Source organism: Melopsittacus undulatus, chromosome 5, assembly GCF_012275295.1.
Source record: "Melopsittacus undulatus isolate bMelUnd1 chromosome 5, bMelUnd1.mat.Z, whole genome shotgun sequence".
Lineage (NCBI taxonomy): Eukaryota > Metazoa > Chordata > Aves > Psittaciformes > Psittaculidae > Melopsittacus > Melopsittacus undulatus.
In genome coordinates, this window is record NC_047531.1 from 77,130,549 (window position 1) to 77,147,722 (window position 17,174).

The 17,174-nt window shown below is 39.7% G+C and overlaps 1 protein-coding gene across 1 annotated transcript in view; it reads left to right on the forward strand.

The window, feature by feature from the left end:
* Positions 1-17,174, forward strand: part of LOC101871346 (potassium voltage-gated channel subfamily KQT member 1-like) — a 465,763-nt gene that overhangs the window by 335,439 nt on the left and 113,150 nt on the right. The gene's annotated exons all lie outside the window — the stretch shown is intronic.

The window sequence follows — 17,174 nt, forward strand, 5'->3', positions numbered from 1 at the left end:
GACCTTTTGTCATTCTCTCAGGAAGTTCTAGGTGGATGAACGGAAGTAATAATGTTGTTATATGATTTTTTAATATACTTCTGCAGGGTTTTGACCTGTCTCATCCCAAAAGTTTAGCTAAGTCAGGGACTATTGCACTTGTGAGATGAAGGAAAATAATTAGCTATCATTCTGAAGACAGTTGTAACAGCCGTCTTCTAAAAAGCGCACTTAGAAAACACATAGGTCTGTGGATCTACATATGCAAAATTGAATGGAAATTTTTTACTTCTAATATTTTCAGGGTTTGACACAACTATTTTAAAACACTTATAAAATAAAAAATAAAAAATAAAATAAAGATATTCTTGAGATAATGCAGAAACCAGCACTGTTGGTACAGCGTCACATGACATTGTGCAGAGAATCTAAGGTGTTGATGCCTTTAAGTGGGTACAACAACCAACCTGTGGAAAGCAGATGCTGCCTTTCAGAGATGCTTTCACTGTGTCTGGTAGATCCTATAGATTCCATTAAATATTTTTCAGGCATATACCAAATTCATGTTCAGCAGACCAAAGGATGAATTTCAAGCACTGGATGCGTTGCCAGTGTTACGTGCCATACCCCATCACTTGCAGTGTATTTTCAGGGTTTGTTACTTCTACATCAGAAAAGTGTTTGCATTTAGGATGTGCAGCATGAAAGGAGTCTACACAGAGGCATGAGAGCATTCTGGGCTTTGAATGTGCAGGTACTAGAGGAAAAACAATGCAACTTTCAACCCACTGATAACTAGTCACATATAATATACATAGGCCAAAGAAATATGCACAAAATGTCTAAGCCATGAAAATACAGTTAAACTGGGCAGTAAAAAGAGACTTTTTTTTTTTAGTGTCAAACAAATGAATTATCAATATATCCTTGCCTAGTGAGCCCAGGTATTATATCGAAGGGATGGAGATGCCCTCATAGGTTAGCTAGGGCTGCCAAAGATTTGGTTAAACTGAAGGCTGCCACATATGCATAATTGAGAAAAAAGACTTCTCTGATTCTTGGAACTTCTGGCCAAAACATAGCTTTCCTTTTAAATCCTGCAGGATCTTCTGTTTTTTCTTTAACAAAAGCTTTTTTAAAGGGAATTAACCTGATAACCCTGGGTTTATTTAGAGAAGCTCTAGAGAGTCTGCCTTTTAGAGTGAGTTGTGCATGTTCAAGTGGTATGTGTTACTAGGGCCCCTTATTCTGGACGTAATTTTACCCCAAACCCAAGAGGGGTATTCCAGTACTGGATATTAATTGGTCATCTTTCTTGGCCTTTCTTGAGTCACAAAGTACTTGTTCAGCCACTGCAGTAATCTAGAAATCATTTAAACCCTTCACATCCTTCCAGCTGTGTTATTTTCCGCAATAACCCACATCATTCTCCACATGCTGCCTGTGTTTTGGGTCTGCCTGGAGCCACTCTCCACAACCACCTCTGGAGCCCCATCTGTGCTGCTGTGGGGAGCCTTCAGTCCACACACTTCAAATCAGGCAACTTTTTTTGGTCCTGATGCAACTCCAGAGCAGACAGCTGACTCTATGAACCCCAGCTGTCTAGTACAGACCCAGATGCCTGGCTTCAGCCACAGGCTTTCCCACTTGGGCAGATTAACTGGTGCAGATTACTCATTGGTGTTGATGTTCACCCCTATCTAAACCATTCAGACACGCAGATTTCCAGAAGACAAAAGAAAAAGAGAACAATTAAAATTTCCTTTCACATTACTGGGGTCTAAAAATTGTATAGTTCCACTGTTTATACCCTTCCCACTTACCAATGATCACTTCTTTATCTTCCTATGTGCAAGTTGTTCAAGACATCATAAATCCAGAAATTACCTACAGTAAAGACCAGGCAGTTCTCCTTGTTCTGTGTTCAGTCCAATTTTTGTCATGTTAAGTAAGGGGATGTGTTCAGACATGGCTATGGTTGTTTGATCCCCACCACATGGTTGATGCCCACTGAGTACCTCAGAGAAGTTGTCTGAAGATACTGTTCCCAGTGTGCTAGCACAGTTGCCATTTGTGTAGCTGGGTCATGTTTTTCCTATTTTTGTATTTTTAACTCTCAGTGTGAATATTAGTTTTTCCTTTAATTCACCTTAGAAAAACATTCTGTCATTGTTGTTTATTTCTGGGTGCTAAGACAGGCCTTGTTAGAGAGATGCACAGGCTTCTCCAATGGAGGTGGTATTTCCATGAAAGGAAATTGATATGAATCTATGATGATTTTCTTGGTGTGGTGTATTAGTTGTGCATAGCAAGGAGGAGCAGCAATCTAGGGAACAACAAGGAGGTTGAAACAAATGCCCCAGGGTGGCAGATGAGGAGACAATTGCTTAAGTAACTCCCACATCAGCATGAGGAAGAACTTCTTTATATTGAGGGTAACAGAGCACTGGAACAGACTGCCCAGAGAGTTCTCCTTCTATTGAGACATTCAAAACCCACCTGGATGTGTCCCTGTGTAACCTGCTGTAGGTGGCCCTGCCTTGGCAGGGGGTTGGACTAGATCATCTCCAGAGGTCCCTTCTGACCCTAATGATTCTCTGATTCTGTGAAGTGTGTAAGTCAGACAGAAGGAAAAAGTTGGGAGAGTGAAAGCTTGGATTCATCGGTCTAAATGAGAGACCTCAAGGTATGGATAAGGTCACTGAATGAACAAGGCAATGCAGATGAAAATGCCAGTTCATGGAGAACATGATTTGATTGCTCTGAAAAAAATGGTTGAAGTCTGATTCTAGCACAGCCATAGCTTAATTCACTGCACTCTTGAAACTAGAAAGGGAAATAGGAGAAATGACTTGATGTCAGGAAGCAGCAGGAATGGGGATAGCTGCAGCACTGCAGTAAAGCCACAGCACAGCTGGTGGGCGAGGACCTGAGGGTAAGAGCAGTTCTTGGGCAAGGGGGGAAAGACACCTTCACTCAACAGGCTGATCCAAGGCTGCACAGCTCTCCCATACCATGACCACCTTGTGCAAAGACAGCCAGACCCCTTTCTGGGGCTTGCATTCAGGGCCCCCACTGTCGAAGGCTAGGAAGCTCAATGAAGTGCCTGCATCCTAAAATCAGTACACTGAGAAAATGCTATTTTTTTTCTCCTCTATTTCAAATGATTAGAGGCAAGTCAGAAAGCCTCATATTTAGAAAGATAACAGTCTACATAACTGATATTAAACATTTCCTGCTTGAAACAGAGCAAGTAAATTGAGTGCTTATACAAGGGTGACTTTATATTTTCATGTTCCATGAAAATGTGGGCACCATATGACAGAACTGCCAGTACAAGCAGAAGATTGTGGAAAGCCAACCTAGAAAGCATAGTTCAAGGATGTTACATAAAGCACTAGTCTATAAATCCTGTATCCTTGACTGATCTAGTTGTCTCATTTCGCTGGCACTGTGCTATTATTACACATTTAATGATATCTTCTTGTAAGCTGCTTATGAATCATATCCATGCACACCTGCTTAGTTATTCCTGCCAGGTCCCAAAACATTATTGACAAAAGCAGAATTGACCTTTTCCTGCAGACAGATGTTTTTCTCTTAGCTTTGAGCTTCTGCAACAGGAGAAAGCAATGTTGCAGTTCAAGTGAAGTGAAATGTATTGAAGCTGGGGGGACAAACTGCTTTTTCCTAAACTCTGTCAGCTTCCAATAAACACAAAGAGTTTTGTCTTCTAGTTACTTTCTATAGGTCTTGGGAAAATCTAGTTTTTCAGGAGAAACGTTTTAATGAGCTCAGAAACATGCAGTGGAATCAGATCACCATGTACTCTTCAGGCTGTCTTGATTCATCTCTATCTTTGTGTTCCAGTAACATCACTGGCAAATGAATTTAGTTCTTAGAGGTCTGTGATTATCAGAAAACCAATGCATCTGTACTGATTGCAAAGTTAGTGCAGTCGTGACTCTTAGTTACTGAAAAAGCAATATAAATTTTAGACACTGAGCAGAAGGAACATGTTTTCTCCTGCAAGACCTTAAGGAGGAAAGTTCTGGCCTTTCAAAAACCAGACTATTGTTGCATTCTTAGAAGCTGTGGGTCTGACTTTCGGCTCATATTCTGTTATTTGCAGGGATTTTCTCCCTCATGTTTTACTGACCTGTGAAATCTTTTGCTGGATCTTGACAAGGTGCCTTGTACTTCCTTTGAGATAGTAAATGATTAAGACATACAGTTCATCCCTAACTTGCAGAATATTATATCCTGCCCTCTCACACCTCATTGAGACTCCTAAACCTCAGTTGGGAGAAATTGCAAAATCCTCCAACCCATGCCAGAGTCTCAATACTTTTCCTTCAGTCTCCCCTGGATGTCATCTTGGCAACTACAAAATTAATGGAAAAGAGTGCACAGAAATGTGTTTGTTTTTATAACCCACCTAAACCTGCCAAAAGATTGAGCAAAGCTATTTTTGTCATGTATTTTTCTGTCATGTATTTGCCCATGCAATTCATATCCAGGCATATGAAAATAGAATTACTATATTTAACAGTTTGTGCAATTTCAAGATGAAATATGGTTTTGTTTCTCTTGAAATGATTTCAAATACAATGGGCAACTGAGAGAGGAAAATCCAGTGATTGCACCCATGGGTTGGATAGCAGAGTTCTGCCACTTTGGCAGTTTACAGTAATTCAGCAGTGTTTATGACGATAAGAAAGCAATTTGGTGAAAGTGAGGTAAAACAGCTAGTACAGAGCAAGATAAAACTGCAGTTAATTCAACCATCAGGAAACTGACCACTGAAAAATGATCCTGATATGTCATTTTGAGACAGTCCAGGTTGTGATTTTACTCAATCCGCTCCTTGTTTAAGTTTCAGTGCTAAAAAGACCATTTGTCAGACTGTCACTCAAACAAACTTAATGCAACAGATACAAAGCAACCATAGTACATTGCTCTGGTGTAGCAAGACACAGAGGCCCTTGCCAGTAAAGTTTTTCTTATACTGTTTGTATTTCATCAACCTTTCCAAAAGATAAAGATGTGATGTTGGTGGGAAACAAAATCCAGTAGCCCAATGCTGTTTATCAACTGCTTAGAGCCAGAATTGTATGAGAAGTCAAACTGAAAGTGAGTAAAGACAATAAACAGAATGATAGATGTACTGGCACCTATTTGCATGTTATTTCAAGTCGTTGACAGGCTAGGATATAGCCTGTGCATACACAAATGTGCTTTTGCCCTCATGTTTTTGCCAGGCATTCTCTTTGCAAGCAGCAGTGTAACTCTGGCGCCTACAATCAACAGAAAAAACAGCTCATGAGAATACTGTATGCCAGAATACTGCTTACAAGCCTTATTACTTTTCATTATACATCCTCAGCAAATAGAGAATGTTAATCTCAAAGTTTCTAGTAGATTCAGTTATCAAGCAAATTATTCCACTTTAGATGAGGAATTGAATAGTAGACCTACACAAACAGTTCTTTAAAAACAGTGTATATTCAAGACTCAATTGTGGGGTTTTTCCACCACACAAGCATCCACACTACCACCACTAAATTTATTACATACACATTACTGCTGTGAATGTTTCGAAACATGATTCCTAAGTGGCATTTTAAAGTGTTCATTTTGGAAAGCAAGAAACTATATGCAAAAGTCCACTGGTAACAAATCAGAATCTCCTCTCCTTTTCCACTAGCCAAAGACTGGAACTGACAGAGAAATAACTCTGTTACTGGAATTGGATATCTGATGTTCTAAGGAAAAAGAAAGACCATGTAATGATGCCAGGTAATTTTTCAGAAGAGAGGAGGAGGACAGCTAAAACCTGGGCTGTCAAGTTTTTCGAATTTAAGTCAAGTAACTATGAGGCTAATCCAGGTAATATTGGTATTAGTACAAAGGCTCCCTTAAACAGCCTATAGATTAAGGGCTGGACTTTCCCATTACTTCATAAGCACACTCAGAATTTGAGGTTTCTGCTGCTTGGTATCCCCCATTGTCTAGTAGGTAAAGCTGGCTTTGATGATAGAAAAGGTTGCTTTTTTACATTTTTAAGAACATATGCCTTCTTATACAGACTCCTACAAAGCTACTCAGCAATGGGCTTTCTGTTTAAACTTCCTCGGATTAGCAAATTCTTCTAGACTACATTGAGGGTAGTTTATCATTTTTGTTTTGAAGGCATGGAATGTAGCCACGTCAAAGGTACTATGAAATGCATACTACTTGAAATGTGAAATCAACCCAGTGGATTTCTAGTAACAATATTTTTTATTTAGGATGATCTGAATGAGAACTGTTGAAGGAATACAAAACCACAAGCCAAGGTTCCTTCTGAAATCCCAGCTCTAACATCAGCTGCTCAGTGGAAAGCATGTGTTACACTGCGATTAATTTTGCTTAAATTTTTATGTCTAAATATCCAAGTGACATTTGTCAGCAGGGCTTCCTCTGCAGCATCAAAACACAGATGGTAGGCTAGGCAAAAGTAACTGCTCTTTGGAAGTGCTGTGAGACCTATGGAAGTGCCATGAGTTCACTGCTGTGAGAGTGAAGCCTTACTAACATGAGACAGGTGGCTTCAACACTTACTTCAGGTTAGAAACATCTCTTCACATGATGTTTTCCAGGATGAAATCTGCCTCTTGAGGTGTAGCTGTGCTGCTGTTGTGAGTAGTAACAGCTGGAGATGGTCTGTAGAATTTAAGACAGGTCCACATTTAAAGCTTTTAATGATATCTTAATATTCTTTAGTGGCATGAAGTTATTTTTGAACAGCACTTACCCTGGCAAGAGTCCTAATGTAAACAAAAATCGCCTGGCATGAAAAGTGGGAAATTGCTGTTTTTTTCTGTTTTACTCAGGAACAAGTGTAGGATGTTTGGGCACCCCTTCCAAGTGTCTTTTCAGTGCAAGAGGTAGTAGAACCTTCGTTGATGTGGTGGGAAACCCAGCAGCATTAGAATGATTGCTGGAAGAAATGTTGCTCTGGGCTGCAGGGTAGGGAAGTTACTTAGCAGTGCTGGGGTAGGCTCTCTCTTATTCAGGGTTTCCTTGGCCTCATACCCTCTTGACACCCTTCAGATCACAGTCTCTTCCTTGTTCCATGAAATTGCAACTGAGACACATCTGGACAGTGGTTTCTAAATTAGGGCAGGCTGCTGTATCTGGTGTATGTGTCATGGAGGAGACCGACAGTCACTGTTGTGCACACTGGTTGAATGCCTAGCAAGAGAGGACTGCTAAGACTCATGACTGCAAGTGTCATGATTGCAGGGGTTTTGACAGACCTGCTGCATAAACACTCTTTACCTGATTTATCCTAAATGGCATAAAATTGTCATTACCCTTTTGCACAAACATGAAGAAACACACAAAATCATTTTAGCCTACAGCCAAGAGTTTTAAATGTGGAAGTAGGCAAGCTGCGCCAGCCCGCCTTCTGTAGAGTAGGACTTCCTTTTGGTTTTAGTATCTCCATCTCCCTTCTGTGCATGAGAATACTTTACTTCAAAGAGGCACTGTGATGACTAGGTTGTTATCGAATGTTTGCAAGGTTAAATGCAATGTGTGAGAGAGATGTAGTGTGACCTGACACACATGTTGCTTGGTTATACAGAATGGGCCTATCTGTGTTCGTCTGTAAAGAACAAAAATCCTTCAATATTAGAAATTGCTTGCTATGAATTATGATTTTAATTATTTTTATAAAACAGTTCTAGAGTAATATGGAAAGTATAACCTCTCTGTGTTCTCTGGTTCTCCTTAGTCCTGACACATCAAAGCAGCAGCCACAGGGAGACATCTGTCACTAGTTAATGTCATGGTTATGGAGGTAGAACCTCCTCTTCTGTTTGGGCCAATGTGGTCAGCCCTTTGATGGATGTGTTCAGCCTTCATCCAGTTTGATCACCCCGTGCAGCCCCTTGTTCAGATCTGCGTGTGAACAAGAATGTCCTGACCTGAGATCCTTTTTAATACAGCAGGGATCCATGATATAAACCATCAAAGGAAACCTTTGATCTTTTGACTATCTCTTAGTCATCTGCTGCACAATGCAAATAATAATGAAAACAAAGCTAAGGAGCAGAGCAGCTACATTAAAGAATCAGGCTTGTTGCCGGCAACGAAGCTAATCACTGAGGTTTTATCCTATCGTCAGACTCAAAAAAGAAAGAGGGGGGAGGGAGAAGAAGAAAGAGGAGAAAAAAAGCTGTGCTCAACAGAGAAGCCTCTTTACTAAACTGAAATTTTCCAGGAACACTAATTATTTTACGTCAGAGGAGTTTATGAGAGACACAAATATGCAGCCCTCTTTGCAGCAGAATTTAACAAATAATCCTAATTCCAGTGTATTTGCTGTTTCTTGTTCGGTCTAATTTGCACAGAAGTATGTATGAACATCACAGTTTGAGTATCACTCAATATCAGATTCAATCAGTAGTACCAGAGTCTTCACTGGCTTTTCTCTAGTTATTTTTTCCCTCCTCTTCCTTCCCCCCTCATAACAAATCCTTAGGATGAGAAGCATGTTGATTCAGAAAGTAAATATATCATTTTAGGAAAATAATATCTGAAAAGTCTGAATCTCTTCACTGTGTTCTCATTTAATTTTATAGCATTTTCAAAGACCCCTAAAACCTCAAACAAATGTGCGTGACGGAGCCTGAAGAAGTGTGTGCGTTCGTGTGCACGTATGTCTGCACGTGCGCATGTTTTTCTGTCTGCATGGGCTTTTGTGAATAAACTGAAGGATTCTTTCAAGTTCCGATGCCAAGCATGTCTGTTTATATACCTTCTTTCTCTTATATTCCTCTTGCACGTAATCATTTAGCCTAGGTGAAACTTTGATCTGCTAAAAATCCTTGAAGTTTTAAATATTTTATTTATTAAGTGAGCAGAAACAGCCTAGAAACTCCTGTAATTTCCCCTTTCTGTGTTCTGTTGATATCTCTCAGTTCTGCTCAAACTGCCAAACTGTCTCAGGATGAAAATGTTACACAAGTTCTACACCCTATTTGTGGTGCCAAGGTAACCAAACTGGCACAGTGGGCCAAATAAGATATAGCTGTCAGGCCAAATAATTTCCATCACATTTGTGTTGGTCTAAGTGAAAGCTTGGCCGCAATACTTAAACCTCTGTAAGAAGAAAAATCTTGCAGGTGAGGAGGTCAAATTAATTCAGAGCATTAACTTCAGTAGACAGATATTATGACAGTGTTGTTAAGTTCACAATCTTAATTTCAGTTATTTTGAACACTAAAAGTTTGGGAAGAATCTATACCTTTGCTAAATACTGAAGTTAAGGGGAGTATGAGGAATTCTGGGAACAAAGAACTTTGTAAGAAAATGGAGGCCGGAAGGCTCCAAGGATAAACTGTGATATGGGACCAAAACCACATTAAGGTTGATGCAAAGAAACTTTCAAACAAGGACAAAACTGGAGTGGTGCAGGCAGGTTCACATCAGGGGAAAGAAAATATCTTTTTGAGGAGGAAAAATGCTGTGGGTCGTTGTGAAAAGTAAAAACTGCTAACTTTTCATGCATGGAACTTTGACAACCTACATGAACAGAGGTATCAAATGATCAATAGATTTGCACAGGAGGAGAGCAACAGTAGGAAGGCACCCTTCACGAGGTGTAAAGCCAACAGGTAAACAAGAGCCTGCCTGCATTTTTCAAGTTTATCTGGAGGCACCATATCCCCACAAACTGTTTCCATCTTAAACCAGGCTTCTTCCATAAAAGACCTATTCCATATGAACATGTTATCAGCACTGATCTAACCTGATGTTGCCTAGTTTTTTAGAGAAATTCTTATACCTACGCAGGTGGGGCATGTAGTTTAGTTTGCTCAGCCTGTGTAGCTACAGTTTCACATCAGGCAGCAGTGATCCGTCAAACTGGCCTCCAAAATGGACTTCTAGGCTTCATCCTTCAACCAAAAGGATGAGGGATCCCTGGAGAATGGGAGCTATGAAGAAGAAGGAAGATGTAGGAGAAAGAAGTTGTTAAAAATATCCAGGGCTCTATCACAACCAGGAAATAGTATGTTAGAGAGGAAGGCAAACAGAATTAGAAAAAGCAGCTCTAAACCTTTGATTCATAAGACCTTTCCTGAAACTCAAAAGAAGACAACAAGAGAGGGATGCTACATACTATTTTCTGCTCTGTTTTAGACAAGAGACTCAGCACAGTAAAAATAACAGGCACTGTGGACACAAAGAATAGGTATTTGCTATAGTGTAAGTCATTGCTGCTGCATGTTAGCATCAGAATAAACTAACCCTTTTACCTGCTAATTATTCACAGACAAGCCCAGATTAGCCCTGTGTAAGGGTTAGCAACTATCACAATAGCCTGGTAGAAGTAATTTCTAAAAGGTGTCCCCTTTAAATTAGTGTTCTCCTTTCTTAGAGGATATAAAGGAGACTGTTAAGTGCACATAGAATAATTCTTGGATTTGTTAGATTTCTCAATGCAATTATGATAGGAGGGACATGAGCAAGTTTATTTGCACAGAGGGATGAACCTGGGCAGACAGTAAAACTGCAGGTGCTTTGAATTTTTATGGTGGTCCATCTCACAGAAGCCAGAGCAGTAGAGAGTGGTTGACAACACTGTCATTTTTCTTAGCTGTAGCTGAACTGGGAGGCCTTCAAAAGACTTGTTGTGCCAGTGCTGAACCCTCAGACTGTATCCAGAGGACTTTAGGTTGATTTTATTTTTATATATGCATCCTTTCCTGATTTTGTTTTCCTGTCTTTTGTTAGCACTGTAGTTTTTAAGTAGTTATTGGCAAGGGAGTGGAAATTTTACTTAAATATGTCATTGGTGTATTTGAAAGGAAAAAATAAAGATATTTTAAAAGACCTGCCAGTATAACAAAAGGATTTTCCATTTTTATTAACATCCATGAGGGTTTTTTTTTGCTTTTTTTTGTCGCTTTTTCTTTTCTTTTTGGACTTAGACTAAGAGATTTTTTTGTTGTGTTTACATTTACTGCCCTTTGTGTCACTTTGCTTTCATTTCTTTGTGCATTTTTAACAAATCACCATCTGTACAATCGATGGAAAATCCCATTTTTACAGAGTTTTTTAAAGTTATTTTTTTCAATTGTGTTGCAACACAAAGATAGCTCCTGTCCCAGGGAGCTTCCAGTGAGAGACTTAAACAAAATACACCCACTAACTAAACACACTGACTCTCTCACAAAAATAAAGCATTGGTTGTCAGAAATAACATATAGAACTCTTTAATATGAAAAATTGCAAATCTTCAACTGACCACATATCCTGCAGGAGTAATTATGTCATTTCAGAAGAAAATAAAACAGCCATGTTTTGTCAAATATAAGACATTTCACACACTATCAATTTTACAGATATAAATACCTAGGGGCATGCACAAAGTCTGTGATCACCAGTGGCAAATTGCCAAGTGAGGACAGATTCATTAAACATTAGAAGTATCAGGCACCCACCCAAACCCATAAACTAAAATTTTAAATCTGGAACATTATGCCACTGCCTACAAGTTAAATATGTTTGGAGACATTTTTATGCAGCCTAATTAGAACTGAATGGAAATCCCAGTTAATGGATGATGTAGCTCTTCCTTAGCGTAGTTTTCTTGGCTAAAATCAGTCTTAAAAGAGTCGTATTCCTTTCTGCAGCTTGTTGTAGCTAAAAGAAGCTGGTGGTAAATTGGGTCCAGAAAACATTAGGAAACTGCTACAACTGGATGGTTAAAAAAAACCCCAGTCTGTTTAGGTTAGCGGGACTGCTAGTAAACCTTTGTAATCTGCAGGCAAAATGAGTGAGTTCTCAATGAATATTCTCAATAGTGGTGACTAATCTTCTTTGAAACTAGCTCCTGTCACCAGATGAAATTGTCAGCAGGCTTCTGCAGCTACTGTCTGAGCAGACAGTCTCTATTTACGGTTTTAAAAAGCTATGTGCATCTCAGCAACCAGATACGATCAAACTTGGGGTTTAAACAGCACGGCAAGCCCAAGCCTCTTTTTCTCATTTTGCTTACTAGGTTACACCCACCCACAGCAGCTACCAGGGAAGACCTTTGTGCACTGGACACAGCAAAGCTTGAAACATGAGCTGCTTAATTCGCCATCCAAGGAAATATTGTGCAGTTTGGTCTATAATCTTAGCTGCATTGCGGAGTTAGAAGATGAAAAGTGATAATGGTCTGTTGCGCTCTTGTAGCAGGAGAGATGTTCATTCAGTTCAACTGTGCTCAGGTGTTATCCATAAGGTATTTGGTATTTCACCCAGCTCCAGATTTCTTACTCATCCTCAGTTACTGCTTTGGGGGGTGCCATTTCATAAGGAGCTTGCAAAGGGTTGCTCTCAGTTGTGGTCTTTTTCTCTATGTAATGGGGGAATTGGTATAACTGACAAAGATTCCCTAGTGTTGTGTCAAATGACTTCTTAGTTTTGAAACTGCAGAAATATACACGTTTTCATTATTTTTTTAATAAAATTCAATCTGAATGTTAGGTTCTGGCCAAATCATCTCACTGGCCTAAACTTTAAGGCTTAAAAAAAATAAATCTGGTTTCCATAACTTTGAAATGTTATACAGAATATTCTTTGTAATATTCTTTTCTGTACCACTGTGTTTCTTCACATGCAAACAATAAGTTTCACAAGATTTCTTCTTGTTTATAGGTAGCAGGTAAGTAGGCATTTATGCAAACCAGAGCATAGGCAGTGATAGGAATAAAGTTAGACCTGTCATGATTCAGTAATAGTTTTTATAGTTTATACATGGTCCCTGCTCCATAAATCACACCAGTTCCCATAGGAAGGTCCCTACTCCTGACCGGTGGTGGCAGAGGAGCTAGATGTGGTGCCAGTATAAGTAGGACGCTGGACAACAGCATGTAGCTTTTGAACCAGCACTGGTGATCATTCTGGGACTAAACCCCCGTGCCTCTTTTTTTTTCCTCTCCTTTCTGCTGATAAGCCTGAACTTTAACTGAGCGAGTGCTATGTAGTTATTAATATTTAGAACTTACAACTGGTCTGAGCAACTCAGCACTGGGGGAAGTGCTCTTTTGGTCAAGGGAATCACAAAAGAGAATGACAGTTGTAAAGTAATGAATTTGCAGCAATTAGTTTCTCATCTTGATTCCCTCTTCAGAGATAATGATGAAAGGCAGTGGAAGTAGAGGGCACAGGATGAATAATTGATTGTAAAGCATATTCATGAGTAAGAAACAGCAACAAAAAATCTCCACTGACTGTTGCAAAGATCCTGCAGGGAATGCTGATTGTGGATCATTTCTGTGAAGGACTGGATATTAGTGCCTTTCATGGTAAATTAAGGTTGGGTTACTTGGCATTAACTCTGTTTGAAGTTCAAACAAAAGATAAAGGTTCTTTCAAAAATAACACAAGGAATTATTTTTCTTTTCATGTTTTGTTTTGTTTTATCAAATTAATAATGCTCATGTACTCCCCTTTCACCCTGTGGCTAAGATTCATAAGTGTGTATATGCATAAATGAGAGATACAGGCTCTCAGAATTTACCACAAAAATTAAAACAGGAAGGCAGATGGCAGTCTTTTATTCCATCTGTATTTCACTTAATCAGCTACTCTTATCAGAACTGCTGCTTTGGAAATCAGTGGTTCTTATTTGTTCTTTGCAAGCTAGAGACACACAAGCTGCTCTTTTGTGCACGTTCTGCTGGCTGACACATATGCAATACCTATCTATATGTAAGAAAAGTAAAAGAAATGAAAATTACCTAAAAACATTTAGCATATATTAGCTAGGCTTCACAGAAATACTTTGCCTAAAGACAGACAAGTCTGGGGCCTTAATTTTCCTCTATTTGTGCTATTGTAAAGGAAAATGTCAGTGGAGTCACCCTCATGTAGGGAGAGAGGAACCAAATCTCCTTTGCATGAATTACTAAAGTCTTAAATTAAATGAAGCTGGGGGGGAGCAGTACTTATGTATCCCTTCTTACCAGTCTGGTAGCTTGCTACGAAAAGAAAAGAGAGAAAGAAAAAAAAAGGAAAAGAAAAAAGAATGGCTGGCAGGCTGGACACTGTCACAGTGGATTTGTGGAGTTAATTTACCTATTTTGCAGGCATGTATTTTAATAAGATTTAATGAGCTGCTGAAAAGAGGAGTGCTGCTTTTTTTCGACTGATGGCAGTAAGTTGAAAACAAGTGGCTTTTTAGAATGACGTTAACTAGCACTTTAAAAGTTAATAGAGCTCCTATGAATCTGTGTTGGCAGCACCTGGAAGAAGCAGGTGGGAATTCCACTGAGATAAATGGCAAGCTGGGAGCAGAACAAAATAATAAAGTCTTATTTACAAGATCTGGATACGGCATCAGTCCTTCTGGCAAAACCTAGTTCAAAATCAGTAGAAGTCTTGTCTGCAGTGAAAGGTAAAGAAGTATTCTGAAGAAAATCTAGGACTAGTAAAATTTTATATTATTTCAAATGCAGACAGTTCTTTTAGAATAGTATTTTTAAATTGTGTAACAAAATCTCATATCACAAGTGTGATAGGTGAAGGAACATGTAAATCAACCACAAGAAATATCCTTGTTCCACAACAATTGGAGCTCCATGGCCCAGGGTGCTGGACATGACAAGGGGTAATGGGTTTAAACTTCAACAGGGGAAGTTTAGGGTAGATATAAGGAAGAAGCTCTTTACTGTGAGGGTGGTGAGGCACTGGAACAAGTTGTCCAAAGAAGTGGTGAATTTTCCATCCCTGGCAGTTTTCAAACCTAGCTTGGACAGAGCCTTGGGCTACATGGTCTAGTGTGAGGTGTCCCTGCACATGGCAGGGGGTTGGAACTGGATGATCTTAAGTTCCTATGATACTGAGATTTTCAGGATCCTATGATATCTCTGCATATGGAGATTGAGAGAAAGCAAGCAAGTGCATAAGCAAGTTGTCCATATTCAGCCCTGAAACAGCTGCATACTTACTCCTCACCAGTGACAGCGGGAAATGAACACCACTGTCTGTTGAGGGCTGAATTTTGGCCTCTTGCTTGCAATGCAAAACCAGCAAAAAGGTAAAAACTGCTTTGATGTCCTGTGTTCCTTCTGAGACTTGCTTTGCAGTGTGCTGAAGCACAAGGGCTCTGCTTTTCTGGTTTGGCTGAGCTCTTTATAGGGCAACATCCAAAGGGAACAATGACAGCAGCGGTGTTTTTCAGTCTCCTGTGTTAACACATCCAGACTGATGCCAGCTGCTACACCCTGGACATTCCAGAGGCCAAGTAATCAATAAGCAAGTCTTCTGACTCTGTCCTTCAGGTTATTATCAACATGGCAAAGGAAATGTGGCCTGGAGATGTCTATGAAACGGTGGCTGGAAATCCAATGCTTACATTAGTGATTTTGGCCATGGAGGAGAACACGTTTCTTGAATTTGCAGGTAACAAATTGGGATTGTAAATGTACTGAAGGACAGGATTAGAATATAAATTGATCATATAGAAATGAGCTGAAAATACAGGATGCATTTCAACAACAAGAAGTTCCAGAAACTATGTTTAACAGTAGTCAGCTACAGGCATGAAGAATGGGAATGAATTTACAAGTCTACAATTCTGCAGAAAAATGATTGCAAGTGGTATACTGGGTATAGGCTGAACACAATGCCGGCAATATCATGTTTTTCAGCACAGGCAAGTGCCAGCCTGTGATATGTAACCAGGACTAGAGATTGATTGACGTGAAATAATTCTTTCCTTCTATTTCTTCTGACACTCAAGAATTTTTAGGTCATGGTTTGAGTGGTATTGGAGAAAGCAGAGGAGAGCAGAGGTTATGATCAAAAGTTTTAGAGAAATAGCCTACAAAAATTATGACTCATCTCTGGTAACTTAGTCTGAAAAGAGAAGACTGAAGGAGGAGCATGATGGCGTAAGTACATAGGAGACAGCTAAAAGGAAGAAAAGGCTGCCCTGTTCTCCATTTGCATGCGAGATAAGATAAACTGAAGCAAGTAATATGCAGCTAAAATATGCTTCACTTTCTAATGACAGAGAAAAAGAAAACCTGGACTAGGGTACATGGAAGGCTGTAGGGATCTTAAAGAATAAGCTTGATAAACATGTATCAGGAAGAACAGGGATGCAGCCGACCTGCCTTAGGTAAGGGATGACCTCTGTGGCCCTGCCAGTGGGTTATGGTCTGATTCACAGCCTGCTGCCAACAGCCTGGAGGGGCTGTTACAAAGCACAACCTTGCTCCAGCACTTGCCCAGTCCTACAAGGGCTGATAGAGATTTACTTAGCAGGAGAACCTATGTCATCAGGCAGGCTGTGGCTTCTCTGAGCTGCCAGGAAATGGATGGGAGTCAGCCTAAGATACCGGTAATGTAACAAAGAAGCTGAAAGTAGAAGAATTCAGATGACTGTAGGGTGAGGTGCCAGATCCAGATGTTGGGCAAAGCTTTGCTCTGTCTCTTTCAGTTTGCCTTATCTTCATCTTCTTTCAGTTTGCTTTCTCTGCCTTTTTTATCCCTTAGGAGAAATTAATTTTGAATGTTTTTGTGAACAAAGAAAGATCAGTGGCTTGTGGTTTTCATAACGCATCATTTTGTGGTATGTCTTTGTCTGCACATCACAAATTCCAGTAGATAAGAAGACTGAATAGATATTTCATGTTAAAAAAAAAGTGCCACAGAAAAGAGCTAATTAGCTGGATTGATACAAGTTGTTCTGTGACCCATGAAAATATGCTAGTCATAACGCTGCTCTTGATAAACTCCATACAAACTCATTCAGACATGCTGTCAATCTAGGAAAAGAAAACATGGAAAGCAGAGAAAAGCACTGAAGGTAATACTGAAAGAAAAGTAAGAAGATTTTGTCTTAAATCTATCCCACGAAGTGTAACTCAGTTCTCCTGAAAGCTGCTGACGGCACTGTAGCTGAAGTGGGTAAATAGCCTCCCAGAGTTATGAAACTGCAGTGGTGTGATTTGTTCTACAGAGGGTGGAGTAAGAATGAGGGCAAGGCTTGAGGTATGGTTTCTAAATGGTGCACTTAAGGTCATGGACCGACTGGCTCCAGTCAGATTATTGCCCTTATGTCTGCAGACAAGCCTCTTAATAGTATACTCCGCCTTTACAAACTGCACAGAGGAAAAACAGTCCATCTCCAGGATAATGTATAA